The following is a 16,668-nucleotide window of genomic DNA, read 5'->3' as shown; positions in this document are numbered from 1 at the left end:
TGATCCAGGGACAACTTCCCCGGGAGAACACACGGCGCGCCTCAGGCTGCTGCAACATCACGACGCCTCTGCCGCCGCAGGCTCGCCCCGCCTCCTCCATACCGCTCCCTCCCCCGGCCTGAGTGAGCCAGAGCCCCCGAAGCAGCTGCTCCTTTAACCTCGTTCTGTCTGGGCGGGGAACGGACGCCCTCAGGCAACGTACATGCAGAGGCGGGTCCAAATCCAAAGCTGAACGCTGGGAGCTCTACGAACAAAGAAGAGAAAGGGAAATCTCCCCCAGCAGCCTCAGAAGCAGCGGATTAAAGCTCCACAAACAACTTGATGTGCCTGCATCTGTTGAATACCTGAATAGACAACGAATCATCCCAAATTCAAAAGGTGGACTCTAGGAGCAGGATATATTAATTTCCCCTTTTCCTTTTTTTGTGAGTGTATATGTGTATGCTTCTGGGTGAGATTTTGTCTGTATAGCTTTGCTTTCACCATCAGTCCTAGGGTTAGGTCCGTCCATTTTTTTTTTTTTTTTTTTTTTACTTAAAAAAATTTTTTTTCCTAATATATGCTTTCTTAATAATTTTTTCCGTATTTTCTATTTTTAGAAATTAAAAAAATTTTTAATAAGTTTTTTCATATTTTTTATTTTAAAAAATTAAAAATTTTTTTAATAAATTTTTTCTTAAAAATCTTTTTCTTATTTTTTACTATAAAAAAATTAATAAATCTATTTTTAAAAATTAAAAAAAATTTTTTTCTGAATACATTTACTCTTAATAATTTTTTTTCTTATTTTTTATTATAATAGCTTTATTTTATTTTATTTTATCCTCTTTTTATCTTTCTATTTTTTTCTCCCTTATATTCTGAGCTGTGTGGATGAAAGGCTCTTGGTGCTCCAGCCAGGCATCAGGGCTGTGCCTCTGAGGTGAGAGAGCCAACCTCAGGGCACTGGTCCACATGAGACCTACCAGCTCCACGTAATACCAAACGGCAAAAATCTCTCAGAGATCTCCATCTCAACATCAAGACCCAGCTTCACTCAACGACCAGCAAGCTACAGGGCTGGACACCCTATGCCAAACAACTAGCAAGACAGGAACACAGCCCCATCCATTAGCAGGGAGGCTGCCTAAAATCATAAGGCCACAGGCACCCCAAAACACACCACCAGACGTGGACGTGCCCACCAGAAAGACAAGATTCAACCTCATCCACCAGAACACAGGCAATAGTCCCCTCCACCAGGAAGCCTACACAACCCACTGAACCAACCTTACCCACTGGGGACAGATACCAAAAACAACGGGAACTACGAACCTGCAGCCTGTGAAAAGGAGACCCCAAACACAGTAAGATAAGCAAAATGAGACGACAGAAAAACACACAGCAGATGAAGGAGCAGGGTCAAAACACACCAGACCTAACAAATGAAGAGGAAATAGGTAGTCTACCTGAAAAAGAATTCAGAATAATGATAGTAAGGATGATCCAAAATCTTGGAAATAGAATAGACAAAATGCAAGAAACATTTAACAAGGACGTAGAAGAACTAAAGAGGAACCAAGCAACGATGAAAAACACAATAAATGAAATTAAAAATACTCTAGATGGGATCAATAGCAGAATAACTGAGGCAGAAGAAAGGATAAGTGACCTGGAAGATAAAATGGTGGAAATAACTACTGCAGAGCAGGATAAAGAGAAAAGAATGAAAAGAACTGAGGACAGTCTCAGAGACCTCTGGGACAACATTAAACGCACCAACATTCGAATTATAGGGGTCCCAGAAGAAGAAGAGAAAAAGAAAGGGACTGAGAAAATATTTGAAGAGATTATAGTTGAAAACTTCCCTAATATGGGAAAGGAAATAGTTAATCAAGTCCAGGAAGCACAGAGAGTCCCATACAGGATAAACCCAAGGAGAAACACGCCAAGACACATATTAATCAAACTGTCAAAAATTAAATATAAAGAAAACATATTAAAAGCAGCAAGGGAAAAACAACAAATAACACACAAGGGAATCCCCATAAGGTTAACATCTGATCTTTCAGCAGAAACTCTGCAAGCCAGAAGGGAGTGGCAGGATATACTTAAAGTGATGAAGGAGAAAAACCTACAACCAAGGTTACTCTACCCAGCAAGGATCTCATTCAGATTTGATGGAGAAATTAAAACCTTTACAGACAAGCAAAAGCTGAGAGAGTTCAGCACCACCAAACCAGCTTTACAACAAATGCTAAAGGAACTTCTCTAGGCAAGAAACACAAGAGAAGGAAAACACCTACAATAACAAACCCAAAACATTTAAGAAAATGGGAATGGGAACATACATATCGATAATTACCTTGAATGTAAATGGATTAAATGCTCCCACCAAAAGACACAGACTGGCTGAATGGATACAAAAACAAGACCCATATATATGCTGTCTACAAGAGACCCACTTCAGACCTAGAGACACATACAGACTGAAAGTGAGGGGATGGAAAAAGATATTCCATGCAAATGGAAATCAAAAGAAAGCTGGAGTAGCAATTCTCATATCAGACAAAATAGACTTTAAAATAAAGAATATTATAAGAGACAAAGAAGGACACTATATAATGATCAAGGGATCGATCCAAGAGGAAGGTATAACAATTGTAAATATTTATGCACCCAACATAGGAGCACCTCAATACATAAGGCAAATACTAACAGCCATAAAAGGGGAAATTGACAGCAACACAATCATAGTAGGGGACTTTAACACCCCACTTTCATCAATGAACAGATCATCCTAAATGAAAATAAATAAGGAAACACAAGCTTTAAATGATACATTAAACAAGATGGACTTAATTGATATTTATAGGACATTCCACCCAAAAACAACAGAATACACATTTTTCTCAAGTGCGCGTGGAACATTCTCCAGGATAGATCATATCTTGGGTCACAAATCAAGCCTTGGTAAATTTAAGAAAATTGAAATCGTATCAAGTATCTTTTCCGACCACAACGCTATGAGACTAGATATCAATTACAGGAAAAGATCTGTAAAAAATACAAACACATGGAGGCTACACAATACACTACTTAATAATGAAGTGATCACTGAAGAAATCAAAGGGGAAATCAAAAAATACCTAGAAACAAATGACAATGGAGATACGACGACCCAAAACCTATGGGACGCAGCAAAAGCAGTGCTAAGAGGGAAGTTTATAGCAATACAAGCCTACCTCAAGAAACAGGAAACATCTCGAATAAACAACCTAACCTTGCACCTAAAGCAATTAGAGAAAGAAGAACAAAAAAACCCCAAAGCTAGCAGAAGGAAAGAAATCATAAAGATCAGGTCAGAAATAAATGAAAAAGAAATGAAGGAAACAATAGCAAAAATCAATAAAACTAAAAGCTGGTTCTTTGAGAAGATAAACAAAATTGATAAACCATTAGCCAGACTCATCAAGAGAAAAAGGGAGAAGACTCAAATCAATAGAATTAGAAATGAAAAAGGAGAAGTAACCACTGACACTGCAGAAATACAAAAGATCATGAGAGATTACTACAAGCAACTCTACGCCAATAAAATGGACAACCTGGAAGAAATGGACAGATTCTTAGAAATGCACAAACTGCCGAGACTGAACCAGGAAGAAATAGAAAATATGAACAGACCAATCACAAGCACTGAAATTGAAACTGTGATTAAAAACCTTCCAACAAACAAAAGCCCAGGACCAGATGGCTTCACAGGTGAATTCTATCAAACATTTAGAGAAGAGCTAACACCTATCCTTCTCAAACTCTTCCAAAATATTGCAGAGGGAGGAACACTCCCAAACTCATTCTACGAGGCCACCATCACCCTGATACCAAAACCAGACAAAGATGTCACAAAGAAAGAAAACTACAGGCCAATATCACTGATGAACATAGATGCAAAAATCCTCAACAAAATACTCGCAAACAGAATCAAACAGCACATTAAAAGGATCATACACCATGATCAAGTGGGGTTTATCCCAGGAATGCAAGGATTCTTCAATATACGCAAATCAATCAACGTGATACACCATATTAACAAATTGAAGGAGAAAAACCATATGATCATTTCAATAGATGCAGAGAAAGCTTTCGACAAAATTCAACACCCATTTATGATAAAAGCCCTGCAGAAAGTAGGCATAGAGGGAACTTTCCTCAACATAATAAAGGCCATATATGACAAACCCACAGCCAACATTGTCCTCAATGGTGAAAAACTGAAACCATTTCCACTAAGATCAGGAACAAGACAAGGTTGCCCACTCTCACCACTATTATTCAACATAGTTTTGGAAGTGTTAGCCACAGCAATCAGAGAAGAAAAAGAAATAAAAGGAATCCAAATCGGAAAAGAAGAAGTAAAGCTGTCACTGTTTGCAGATGACATGATACTATACAGAGAGAATCCTAAAGATGCTACCAGAAAACTCCTAGAGCTAATCAATGAATTTGGTAAAGTAGCAGGATACAAAATTAATGCACAGAAATCTCTTGCATTTCTATACACTAATGACGAAAAATCTGAAAGTGAAATTAAGAAAACACTCCCGTTTACCATTGCAACAAAAAGAATAAAATATCTAGGAATAAACCTACCTAAGGAGACAAAAGACCTGTATGCAGAAAATTATAAGACACTGATGAAAGAAATTAAAGATGATACAAATAGATGGAAAGATATACCATGTTCCTGGATTGGAAGAATCAACATTGTGAAAATGACTCTACTACCCAAAGCAATCTACAGATTCAATGCAATCCCTATCAAACTACCACTGGCATTTTTCACAGAACTAGAACAAAAAATTTCACAATTTGTATGGAAACACAAAAGACCCCGAATAGCCAAAGCAATCTTGAGAACGAAAAATGGAGCTGGGGGAATCAGGCTCCGTGACTTCAGACTATATTACAAAGCTACAGTAATCAAGACAGTTTGGTACTGGCACAAAAACAGAAATATAGATCAATGGAACAGGATAGAAAGCCCAGAGATAAACCCATGCACATATGGTCACCTTATCTTTGATAAAGGAGGCAAGCATATACAGTGGAGAAAAGACAGCCTCTTCAATAAGTGGTGCTGGGAAAATTGGACAGATACATGTAAAAGTATGAAATTAGAACACTCCCTGACACCATGCACAAAAATAAACTCAAAATGGATTAAAGACCTAAGTGTAAGGGCAGACACTATCAAACTCTTAGAGGAAAACATAGGCAGAACATTCTATGACATACATCACAGCAAGATTCTTTTTGACCCAGCTCCCAGAGAAATGGAAATAAGAACACAAATAAACAAATGGGACCTAATGAAACTTAAAAGCTTTTGCACAGCAAAGGAAACCATAAACAAGACCAAAAGACAACCCTCAGAATGGGAGAAAATATTTGCAAATGAAGCAACTGACAAAGGATTAATCTCCAAGATTTACAAGCAGCTCATGCAGCTCAATAACAAAAAAACGAACAACCCAATCCAAAAATGGGCAGAAGACCTAAATAGACATTTCTCCAAAGAAGATATACAGATGGCCAACAGACACATGAAAGAATGCTCAACATCATTAATCATTAGAGAAATGCAAATCAAAACTACAATGAGATATCATCTCACACCGGTCAGAATGGCCATCATCAAAAAAATCTAGAAACAATAAATGCTGGAGAGGGTGTGGAGGAAAGGGAACCCTCTTGCACTGTTGGTGGGAATGTAAATTGATACAGCCACTATGGAGAACAGTATGGAGGTTCCTTAAAAAACTACAAATAGAACTATCATACGATCCAGCAATCCCACTCCTGGGCATATACCCTGAGAAAACCATAGGTCAAAAAGAGTCATGTACCAAAATGTTCATTGCAGCTCTATTTACAATAGCCAGGACATGGAAGCAACCTAAATGTCCATCGACAGATGAATGGATAAAGAAGATGTGGCACATATATACAATGGAATATTACTCAGCCATAAAAAGAAATGAAATGGAGGTATTTGTAATGAGGTGGATGGAGTTAGAGTCTGTCATACAGAGTGAAGTAAGTCAGAAAGAGAAAAACAAATACAGTATGCTAACACATATATACGGAATCTAAGGGAAAAAAAAGCCATGAAGAACCTAGTGGCAAGACGGGAATAAAGACACAGACCTACTAGAGAATGGACTTGAGGATATGGGGAGGGGGTGGGGTGAGATGTGACAGGGTGAGAGAGTGTCATGGACATATATACACTACCAAATGTAAAATAGATAGCTAGTGGGAAGCAGCCGCATAGCACAGGGAGATCAGCTCGGTGCTTTGTGACCACCTAGAGGGGTGGGATGGGGAGGGTGGGAGGGAGGGAGATGCAAGAGGGAAGAGATATGGGAACATATTGTATATGTATAACTGATTCACTTTGTTATAAAGCAGAAGCTAACACACCATTGTAAGGCAATTATACTTCAATAAAGATGTTTAAAAAACAAAAAAATAAATAAATAAATAAAAATAAAAATAAAAGAGTCAAAAAAGGACTCAATAAAGGAGTCAAACGATCATCATTACACTGTGCATCTTGCCTTACTACCTTTCTACTCTGAGTTGATTCAAATTTTTATCCAATACTAATGAAGCTGCTAGAGCATTTTTCTGTAACAACTGAAATATCAGTTTTACAGGCCTGATAGTTTGATAGTCTGTCAACTTCACGACCGTGTAGTTATTTTTGCCAACATCCCTACACTGACTTCTGTTCTCCTCACTCTATTTGTCATATTATCTTCTGTGCTAATTGGAAAGAAACATTTCATATTATCTTTTTCTTTGTTTGGGCCCAACAACTCCAATTTTCTTACACAGTCAACTGCCATCTTATCATTGTTTGTATGGTATACCATAACATGTGGTCCTTCTCCATCTGTATTTCTAGCTTCTTTCTTTTTTTCCCATGGAGTTTTGTGAGGACTCTGCAGTACCATTGCCAAGGGCTGAGTCAGGATCATTTTGGCATATATCTTACATCAGTAGATACAAAGGGAATGTCTTGTGACTTCAGAGGACTATTTTCAGCCTCATTTTTAGGCTTTGTACTTAGCTTATTTTTATCCACCTCTCAAAGTCTGAATAAGAGCTTATTCCAGATTGCAGTAATCCTACGACTGCATCAGTCATTTCCGGGCACTCAGAAACAGAAGTAGCACCTGTCAGTATAGGGGCAGGGCACTTTTCACGATTGGTTATCCCAAGGCCAAGGCAGGCATCTGGGTTGGGTAACTTTTCAGCAGAGTTTGCTTCGAAGCCCTATTTGCGTCCATAGCTTCTACAGACTTCATAGCATTCACATGGCTCTTCTTATGCAAGGAGGTTTTCAGAGGATGGAGATGATGCTTTTTGCTTTATTCTTCTCAAAGACGAATTCTCTAAGGATGTGGTACTGAGGTGTAGGGAGCCTGTTCTCACTATATCTACTCCACAGAGAACTAATTTGTTTCATCAACACTCATGAAATTCACTACACAAAAAGCTGGTCTCCCTTGTGTGTGGGCAAGTTCCTGTGGGGCACTCTAGAACTCTAGCACTGAAGGCAATGGATGGCATGTCTTCTTAGGTGGACCTGATGGCAGGAGTTTGAAAAGTATGATTTGGAAATTATATTGAACCTCATAAAAGTCAGACAAGGCTTACTTATTAGGAGTATTGAAGGGGCGCACGCAGTTTCCTCCTGCTTTTTCTTACTGCTTTGGAAAAAGCTGAAAAACCCTTTATTTTCTTCTCTTTCATAACGTCTAGGATCTGGGATCCCTGGCAGGACTCTTTGCTGACACCTATGGCATACAATTCTTTTGGTCCCAGATCATTAAGGGATGTTGCCAAGTAGAAAGGCTCCTGAGTTTGATAATCCCTCAACAACACAGTGTGTTGATCAAACTCACATTTGCTGCATATAACAGGAAAAAGGTCCTGAAGTGACACGTGAACTAACCCTCACTATTGTCTTCTGGGTTTTCTTTTCTTTGAAACTTTGCAATTACTCTATTTCCACGAAAAGTAAAGACAGCATATTTCTGAACTTGGGGTGAAGCAAGGCAGACAGTAAAAATCAGCTATCATTTTAAAATGTTTCATTTCAGTTTACCAAAGAATCTATGAGATTGTTAAGAGTTACAGACAGTGCAAAAAAGGGCTTCCTTATAGATACAGAAAAATCCAGCATTAAAAAACATCAACAGTATTCCAAACAACCACAGTAAAATATCTCTCATCAGTTCATTTAGCCTTAAGGCATTAGTTCTTATTCCACTGGATTTTGGGTCGGCAGTCTCTTGGAGTTGTTTCTCAACTAAAAAGAGTTCTGGAAATCTTGATCAATACACTGGAAAGATCTGAATATTGTCCAAATAAGGACATTCCCAAGAGTCTGTCCTTTGGAGCGGGGCTGTAGGGAGTTTGAGGTGCATGGTGCCGTCCTTTTCTGTGGGGCTCAGAGGTGGTCCTTCTTCATTGAAGTCACAAATTCTGACCTCTAGCTGGTTGCAGACCCTTTGGACAAGCATCAGAGTAAAACAAAACTATCTGTAGATGGACAGATAACAGTTTTGGGGGGTTTTTATGCTCATTTTACAAAAGATAAAATTGGAATACACGGAAGTTGAGTAGCTTGCCCAGGGTCACAGAAGTAATAAGCAAAAAGTCAAGAATTCCCACCAGGCAGCCCTGCTCCTACCCTGTAATCCCAAACTACTAAGTGGGATGCACCCCCGCCGTCCCCCACCCCACGCACACCTGTGTGCTGGTGCTCCTGGCAAAGCCATTTACCTTCTGAGCAAAGCCAGAGGAGCCCTCCCTGTCTTCATCAAAACCCATCCCTCTGGCATCTTGAGGGGCTGCTGTCGATGTCCCTGCCTCAAGTAAGCCCCGTGGGGCCCATGCTTTGAAGCTGTCTTGCTAGATTTGACTGGAGCAAATTTAACTCCAAGGTCAACCACTGTGAACGCTGAGGGGCTGAGACAAACTCCCTGCTAGCCATGTGGTGCCCTTTGTACACATGAGAAAAAGCACCCCTTTGGGGGCAAGGGTACTTTTTATGAAGGTACCTCATCTGCCCCTTCTGGGCTGAGACAGAACCGCATCACCCCACCAAGATGCAGGACTTATTTTGAGTTTTCTTAAAATTGATCATGCCTCGCACAGTGTCCTCCTATTACAGGTGCAGGGCTCTTTCTTAATCCAAAATCGTTTGCTTTAAAATTACCTTCTCCACTTCCAACATTCCAGTTGGAGTGTTTGGCTTAGAGATAGATAGTGAGGTTTTTACATCTGGCAGCAGATCAAGCATGCAGCTTGAAGGATTTCATGAGGTTGTGCATCCAGGAATATCAGCAAGTCTTTACTACCTGGAAGAGCAGTAGATTTGCTAAGACTTCCTGTAGAGAGGTCAGTGTCTTTATCACGTTCGCCTTCTGTTCCATGATGAAAGGCCATTTCACAGAGCTGTCAACCGAAGAAACAACTATTCTGTCTGCACTGGAGGATTGTTCTGCTCCTCGGCCATGTTTCATTTTTCTCTGAAAATCATTAGTATGTCTCTTGGTAAGGCTTCATCTCTGATGGACAAAGTTAAACTCTAGAGACTTCTAGTGGCAAAATCCAAATGGTAATAAGAAGGCTGACCTCAGTCTTCGCCTGCGGTGGCTGAGGCCAGGGAACGGGGCTGCTGGGGCAGAGGTGACGCTTCCTGTGCTTGTTTTAGCTCTGCCTGTGCCTGCGGGCAGGGGATGGGGCTGCAGAGGCGGAGGTGGCGACATCCTGTGCTTGTGGTATTCAACAGTCCTTCGCCCTGCAGGTGTTTGTGCCAGCCCTCTCTCCTCCTACTCATCCCTCCTGGTGTCTGCCCGATTTGAAGAGGGAGGAGAAATGGCACCTTCTCCATAGCTCAGCCCAGAGCCTAAGGTTCTCACGCTCTTGCAAGGCACTGCGAAGCCTTCCCCGCCCCCCGCCCTGCAGCATTCTCCTACCCAGAACTCACGACCTGATCTCACCTCCTCTGACCACCACTCGGAAGTGGGGGCGAAGTGGGTTGCATCTCGGCAAGGGAGGCATCCGGCCACAGGGAGGGTTAGGGGTTAGAGGAGGTCACTGGTGACCCTGATAGGAGCAGTTTTGGTGAAGCGGTAGAGAAGAAAAAACACACCATACACAAACAAAAACAGACATCCAAATGGGTTCAAGGAAGAGGCTAGGAGGAGAGTGAAGAGGGGATTATTATAGACAACACTTTTGAAGATGTATGCTGTAAAGGGGGCACCAAAACAGCTGAAATTTTTCATCGTTACAGTGCAATTGTGATTAAAGCTGTTTCACTCAAAGGGATCCTTCATTTTAGTTCTAGACACTACTTTTGTTAACTTATTTAGGAATTAAATCAGCTAGCCTGGAACCATTGACTGTTTTATTCTTGCCAGAGAGCCAAGCTCTTAAGTAATGAGACAAGTGAGTTTGGATGAAATGGTTAATGATGGAGAAAGGTCTGATGCAGGCACACAACACTGTCGAAAAGAGTGGGCCAGGGGTTCAGACGCGGGCTCTGAGCGGCATCTGCCCGATGGCAGCAGTAGTTCTGGGGGGGAGACACCATGGGTCCTGAAAGTATCTTCCCCAGTCAGACTGAGGAACTCGGGCCACACCAGGGCGGTACAGAAGGCCCTGGGGATTGGAGCGGTGAGGAACCAGAGGAAGAGCAAGAGGAAACGGGGGCAGGACCAGCTGGCTACTCTTACCTATCCCTGAACCAAGATCCTGAACAAGAGGAGGTGGATCCGGCACCAGTGGGGGATGGAGATGTAGTTGTTGATATCCAGTGTCGGAGCCAGGTATGGTGGAGGAGGCATTGTTCCTGAGCAGGTGAAGCTGGAGTCCCTGCAGGACCTCTGGCTCTGCAGGCCCTGGGGCTTCATTTCCCAGACCCACCATTAGAAAGTGAGGATGCAGAAGAGGAGGGAGCTACAGGACTGAGCAACCACAGCTCTATTCCCATGGACCCAGAACGCGTAGAGCTGGTGAAAAGGACGATGGCTGGAGTAAGCCTGCCTGTGCCAGGGGTTCCGGCCTGGGCTCGAGAGAGATCAGATGTCCTGCGGGAAGATGTAAGACAGAAGGTCCTCCAAGCAGGGCAGGCCGCCCCGCCTGGAAATGACCACCTTGAGAGTTGCCTTATCTCCCTGCATTCCAGGCCAGAACCAACACAGGACTGAACACATCCTGGTTGTAATGTTCACCTCCATCCTCCCCGTCTCCATTCCACGTCAAGGCAAATCAGACTTCCTCTCAGAAACCCACTTTATTCAGTTCTGTACATATGGGGACATCGGCCCAGGCCCAACCCACTGTAGCAAGTATCATTCTGTGGAGAATAAAGCATCCTATGTACACAGCCAAAAACAAAAAAAGAAAGAAAGAGTGGGCCAGGTAGAGGACAACAGAGGCAGGACTGGAGCATCAGGAGTTTCAAAGTGGGTACTTGAAACTGGAAAGTAGAACACTGAGCAAACGGTGTTGAAGAACAACAGAAAAACACTTAACATTCTTCCCAATTTTTCTCAAGGCACACCATGTTGACAGTTTTCTCATTATCATTTGGATTTTGCCACCAGAAGTCTCTGGAGTTCAACTTTGTCCATCAGAGATGAAGTCTTACCAAGAGACGCACTAAGGGTTTTCAAAGAAAAATGAAACATGGCAGAATAATCTGTAAAGAAAAACATACTGCTTTGGTCATGATCCAGATGGTGAGGACTTGAATACATGAATTTTATTTAACTAATTAGAAAAGGAATTTCCTTTGCAATTATATTTTTATGTTATTCCTTTCTGTGACATAACAAAAAAAAATCAAATAATCCACTGTAAGAAGGGTATTTTGAGTCATTCATTGAGCAATGACATGCTTGTTACTAGTTTTGGCTCCTGGGAAATAAAACAGATGGGTTCCCTCCACTCAAAGTACTGAGGAGGGTCAGCATGAGTTTACCTGAGGAAATAAAGCCTAAGGTGAATTTGAATCAAGTAGGAGTTAACCAGAAGAGGTGATTTGAGAGGGGATTGAGGACATGCAGGAAGTGGAGGAGGGCTTTCTGAGTAGTAATTACATGGACTTTCTATTTGTTAGTATTATACGTGAATTTATTTTTTTTAATTTTTATTTTATATTGGAATATAGTTGATTAACAATGTTGTGTTAGTTTCAGGTGTACAGCAAAGTGATTCAGTTTATATAAATATATAAAAGAATATATATATTCTAGTTCAAATTCTTTTCCCATTTAGGTTATTACAGAATATTGAGCAGAGTTCCTTCTGCTATACAGTAGGTCCTTGTTGGCTATTTTAAATACTGCAGTGTATATATATATGTATTTATATATATATATATATATATGTATTTTTATATATATATATATATATATATATATATATATATATATATATATATGTGTGTGTGTCAATCCCAAACTCCCAATCTGTCCCTCCCCCCACCCTTCCCCCTGTAACCATTTCCCAGGTAACCATAAGTTCGTTCTTTAAGTCTGTCAGTCTGTTTCTGTTTTGCAAATAACTTCATTTGTTTCATTTTCTTTTAGAGTCCACATATAAGAGATATCATATGATATTCGTCTTTCTCTGCCTTTCTTCACTTAGTGTGGTAATCTCTAGATCCATCCATGTTGGTGCAAATGGCATTATTTCATTCTTTTTAATAGCTAAGTAATATTCCATTGTATGTATGTGCCACAATTTCTTTATACGCTCATCTGTTGATGGACATTTAGATTGTGTCCATGAACATGGACTTTTAAACCATATTGTAATATAATGAAGACTTCAAGACAAATAGAAATACCTACTACTATACACCTCCAAAGTGAGGGACTCAAACTGACAAGCTTTTTGTTAACTACCTCTTCTTTCCATCATTTGTTTTTTTCTCCCAGCTGTCATTCCCTGCTATGTAGCCTCGTGTTCCACTCTAGGCCTATGTTCATCCCTTACTTCTAATCTACTCTTTATAGTTTGTGAACTATTCAAATAATCAAACCCATTAGAATTGTGCATAATGTAACTACATAACTGATTTTGAATCAGGATCAGAGTGGGGCATGCTTCTGTATAGTATTTATTAGCTTTATTCTGAGCACAGTGTTTCAGCAGATCTTTATAAAATTAATAAATTCTTTACGGGCTTATGTATTATTCATATATTTTATTTTAAACTCTATTAATGAGATTTTTTCCTCAGTTAAGTTTAATTAGCATAATGTTTAATTTTTGAGTAGTTCACTGTCCCCCATGATGAAATGCAGATTTCCTAATGTATGAAAGTAGAGTATGTCAAGAGACTTTCCCTGTGAAAGACTCAGCTAGTGTGGTTCTATTTTTTCCCTATTACAAACAATGCTGCAATGTACATTACTACACAGGTGCTTATTCTGAGAATTTCTCTCCAGTAGAAAACCACAAGCTTATAGAATGAATATGCACATTCTTCAACTTTATTAGATATTGACAAATTTTTCTTAAAAGGAATTGTAGCAATTTATATTTTCATTTCCCAATAATGAGAATTCTGGAAAATTGCTTGTCATTGACTCCTCAAATATTGCCTCTGTCATCTATTTCATTTATTTCTTATAGAATTATTATTAAATGATTTCTGGCATCTTCTCATTCTATCATCCAAGTTTTTAAAATGTTTTATGTTTTTTAATCTTTTATTATCCTCAGCTTTTAGTTACAGTACATTAATTACTCCTTCAGTTTAATTTAATCAGCTATTTATTTGATTCATTAAAAAATTTAGCAGATTGTTCATTTCTTTTATTTTTGAATTTTATTTTATTTTATTTTTTTATACAGCATGTTCTTATTAGTTATCTATTATATACAAATTAGTGTGTATATATCAATCCCAATCTCCTAATTCATTCCACCACCACCACCACCTCCCCACTTTCACCCCTTGGTGTCCATACATTTTTTTCTGTATGTCTGTGTCTCTATTTCTGCCTTGCTAACTGGTTCGTTTGTACCATTTTTCTAGATTCCACATATATGCATTAATATACTATATTTGTTTTTCTCTCTGACTTACTTCACTCTGTATGACCGTCTCTAGGTCCATCCACGTCTCTACAAACGACTCAATTTCATTCCTTTTTATGGCTGAGTAATATCCCATTGTATATATGGTTTAATTTAATCAGCTATTTATTTGATTCATTAAAAAATTTAACAGATTGTTCATTTCTAAACGTTCTATTTAGTTATTTTAAAAATGTGAAGCCAAAGATCTCACAGCAAGATAGAGTCTGGTCCAGCAATAAAGTCCAAGAATACTCCTTGCCAAAAAAAAAAAAAAAAAAAAAGTATCTATTTTTGTTTCCTTTATTTTCTAATACTCTGTTTTGGTTCATTACGTACAACATGATCTTGGGGTCTTCTGATCCTAATCCTCTTTTTCGTTGCTTCTGTTGACTCTCAGACAATGCTTTCTTGTCTTCTATTGTGGACTCACCTTAAATGTGGATTTTTCCACATTGTAGGTGTGTCACTCCAGAGTAGTTTTTTTTAATTGAAATAAAATTGGAGTACAGTAACTCTCCTACATATGAATGAGTTCCATTCCGAGAGCACGTTCGTAAGTCCAATTTGTTCGTAAGTCCAACAAAGTTAGCCTGGGTGCCCAACTAACACGATTGACTATATAGTACTGTACTGTAATCAGTTTATAATACTTTTCCTACAAATAATAAATAAAAAATACAAAAACACAAAAAATAGAGAAAACATTTTTAACTTACAGTACAGTACCTTGAAAAGTACAGTAGTACAGTACAACAGCTGGCATACAAGGGCTGGCATCGATTACTCATTGTGGAGGTTCTATATAACATAAGGGTGGGTCTGGTCACCAGAAAAGTCAACCACCCTGTGATTAGAGGGTAGAGACTTTCAGCTACCTGACCTCTGATCTTCAAAGAGAGAGGGAGGCTGAACATTAAATTTAATCATGTGGCCAATGATTTAAGCAGTTATGCCTATATAGTAACACCTGGATAAAACTCCAGACACAGACTCCATGCTGGGATTTCGATGCACCTGGTTTCTATCAGGTGAGGGCATTGAGTGCTGTACTCTCACCCCCACCTCTGCTTTGCCCCATGTGCCTCTTCCATTTGGCTATTTCTGAGTTGTATCCTTTATAATAAAACTGTCATCACATGTCTAGTGTCTTCAGTGAGTTCTGAGAGTTGTATCTGTGAATTATCAAACCTGAGGAGGTTGTGGGAAGCCTTAACTTTGTAGTCAGCCAGGCAGACGTGTGAGTAGCCTGGGGACCTCACCTGTGTCTGACAGTTGGCCTTTAATTTGGGGGATCTGATGGAAACTACGATTAGTTAGTGTCAGAAATGAATTGAAGTATAGGACACCCAGTTGGTATAAGAAACAAAGCCAGAGAAGATATGCTGCGAAAGAGGAGCCTGATACTGGATCCTGTGGAGTTTCTTGTTCCTGGGCTTCTGCTCCAGTAAGTTGTGGTCTCTGAATCCACCAGTGTCTCTCTTCAATTTGGGGGTGATGGTTTTCCATGTAACCTCAGTTCTCTGATCAATCTAAAAAGAGATGTTGATTTTCAGTTTTTTTCTTGTTGTACAGTTGGGAGCAATGACTTCAAAGCCCGTTACATGCTAAACCAGAAATCTGAAGTTCTTTAGAAGATAGTTTTCTTTGTTTGGCCCTGATTCTAAATTCATATACCTTACAGGACAGAAGAGGGGCCTCAGGGTAAGCCTAAACTATAACATTTAGGCATCTATGAGCATTTCTGAGAGCAAGAGGGTAGGCCAGTCAAGAGGCCTTAAATGGGAGTTGGGAGCCAATTTGAAAAAGCATGGACCAAAGGCAAAATAGGCTGGGTTAAAAAAAGGAAAGATGATTAATAAAAACCTTCTGTCATTTTATTGTTAGCTCTTTTAGGAACAGAACATTGTCTTTTTGCTTGCCATGTTCCCTCTAGTATCTAGGTCAGTGCCTATGAAATAGAAAGTATTCAATAAACATCCAACAAATGGGTGATCCTGGTTCCAAGTAAGGGGAGTTAGCACACCACACACTGTCTCTCCTACTAAATGTACCTATAAAACCTGGACAGAATGCATAGAACAGCTACTTGAGGACTATAAACTCTATATAGTAACAGTAATTCTATGCAAAACACCAGAATTCGGGGTACTACAAAAACTAATATTGAATTTACCTCCCCTCCAACCCCCCGTATCAGTGTCCTGAATATAACACACCCAGAAACCTGGAATTGAGCATCTATTAGGTCACAGACATAGAGAGCTCCAGGAGAAGCAGTCTGGTTTGAGTAGGAAAGTGAGCTCCTAACACAGAGGGAGAATATGAAAATACCCCATTTTTTCTCTCTTTGTTCTCCATTCTTGTGTGCCTCAAACCTCTGTCAATTTCAAGATGGTAGCCACAGCGGCAACTATGACACCTAATGGCCAAAACCCTGAAGGAGGTGAACAATCCTCTCCATTTGGTAGAGCTGTGCTTCCAAGAAGGTGGGACCAAACCCTCTGCTTTTTT

At 39.8% G+C, this 16,668-nt stretch overlaps 2 pseudogenes; one reads left to right on the top strand and one right to left on the bottom strand.

The window, feature by feature from the left end:
- Positions 1-6,603: 6,603 nt before the first annotated feature.
- Positions 6,604-9,578, bottom strand: LOC132372832 (cordon-bleu protein-like 1; annotated as a pseudogene).
- Positions 9,579-10,621: 1,043 nt separating this feature from the next.
- LOC132372830 (male-enhanced antigen 1-like) lies at positions 10,622-11,270 on the top strand (annotated as a pseudogene).
- The last annotated feature ends 5,398 nt before the right edge of the window (positions 11,271-16,668 follow it).

Source organism: Balaenoptera ricei, chromosome 10 (assembly GCF_028023285.1).
Source record: "Balaenoptera ricei isolate mBalRic1 chromosome 10, mBalRic1.hap2, whole genome shotgun sequence".
Lineage (NCBI taxonomy): Eukaryota > Metazoa > Chordata > Mammalia > Artiodactyla > Balaenopteridae > Balaenoptera > Balaenoptera ricei.
Note: the sequence above shows the minus strand (reverse complement) of the source record. Positions and strands in the feature narration are given on the sequence as shown.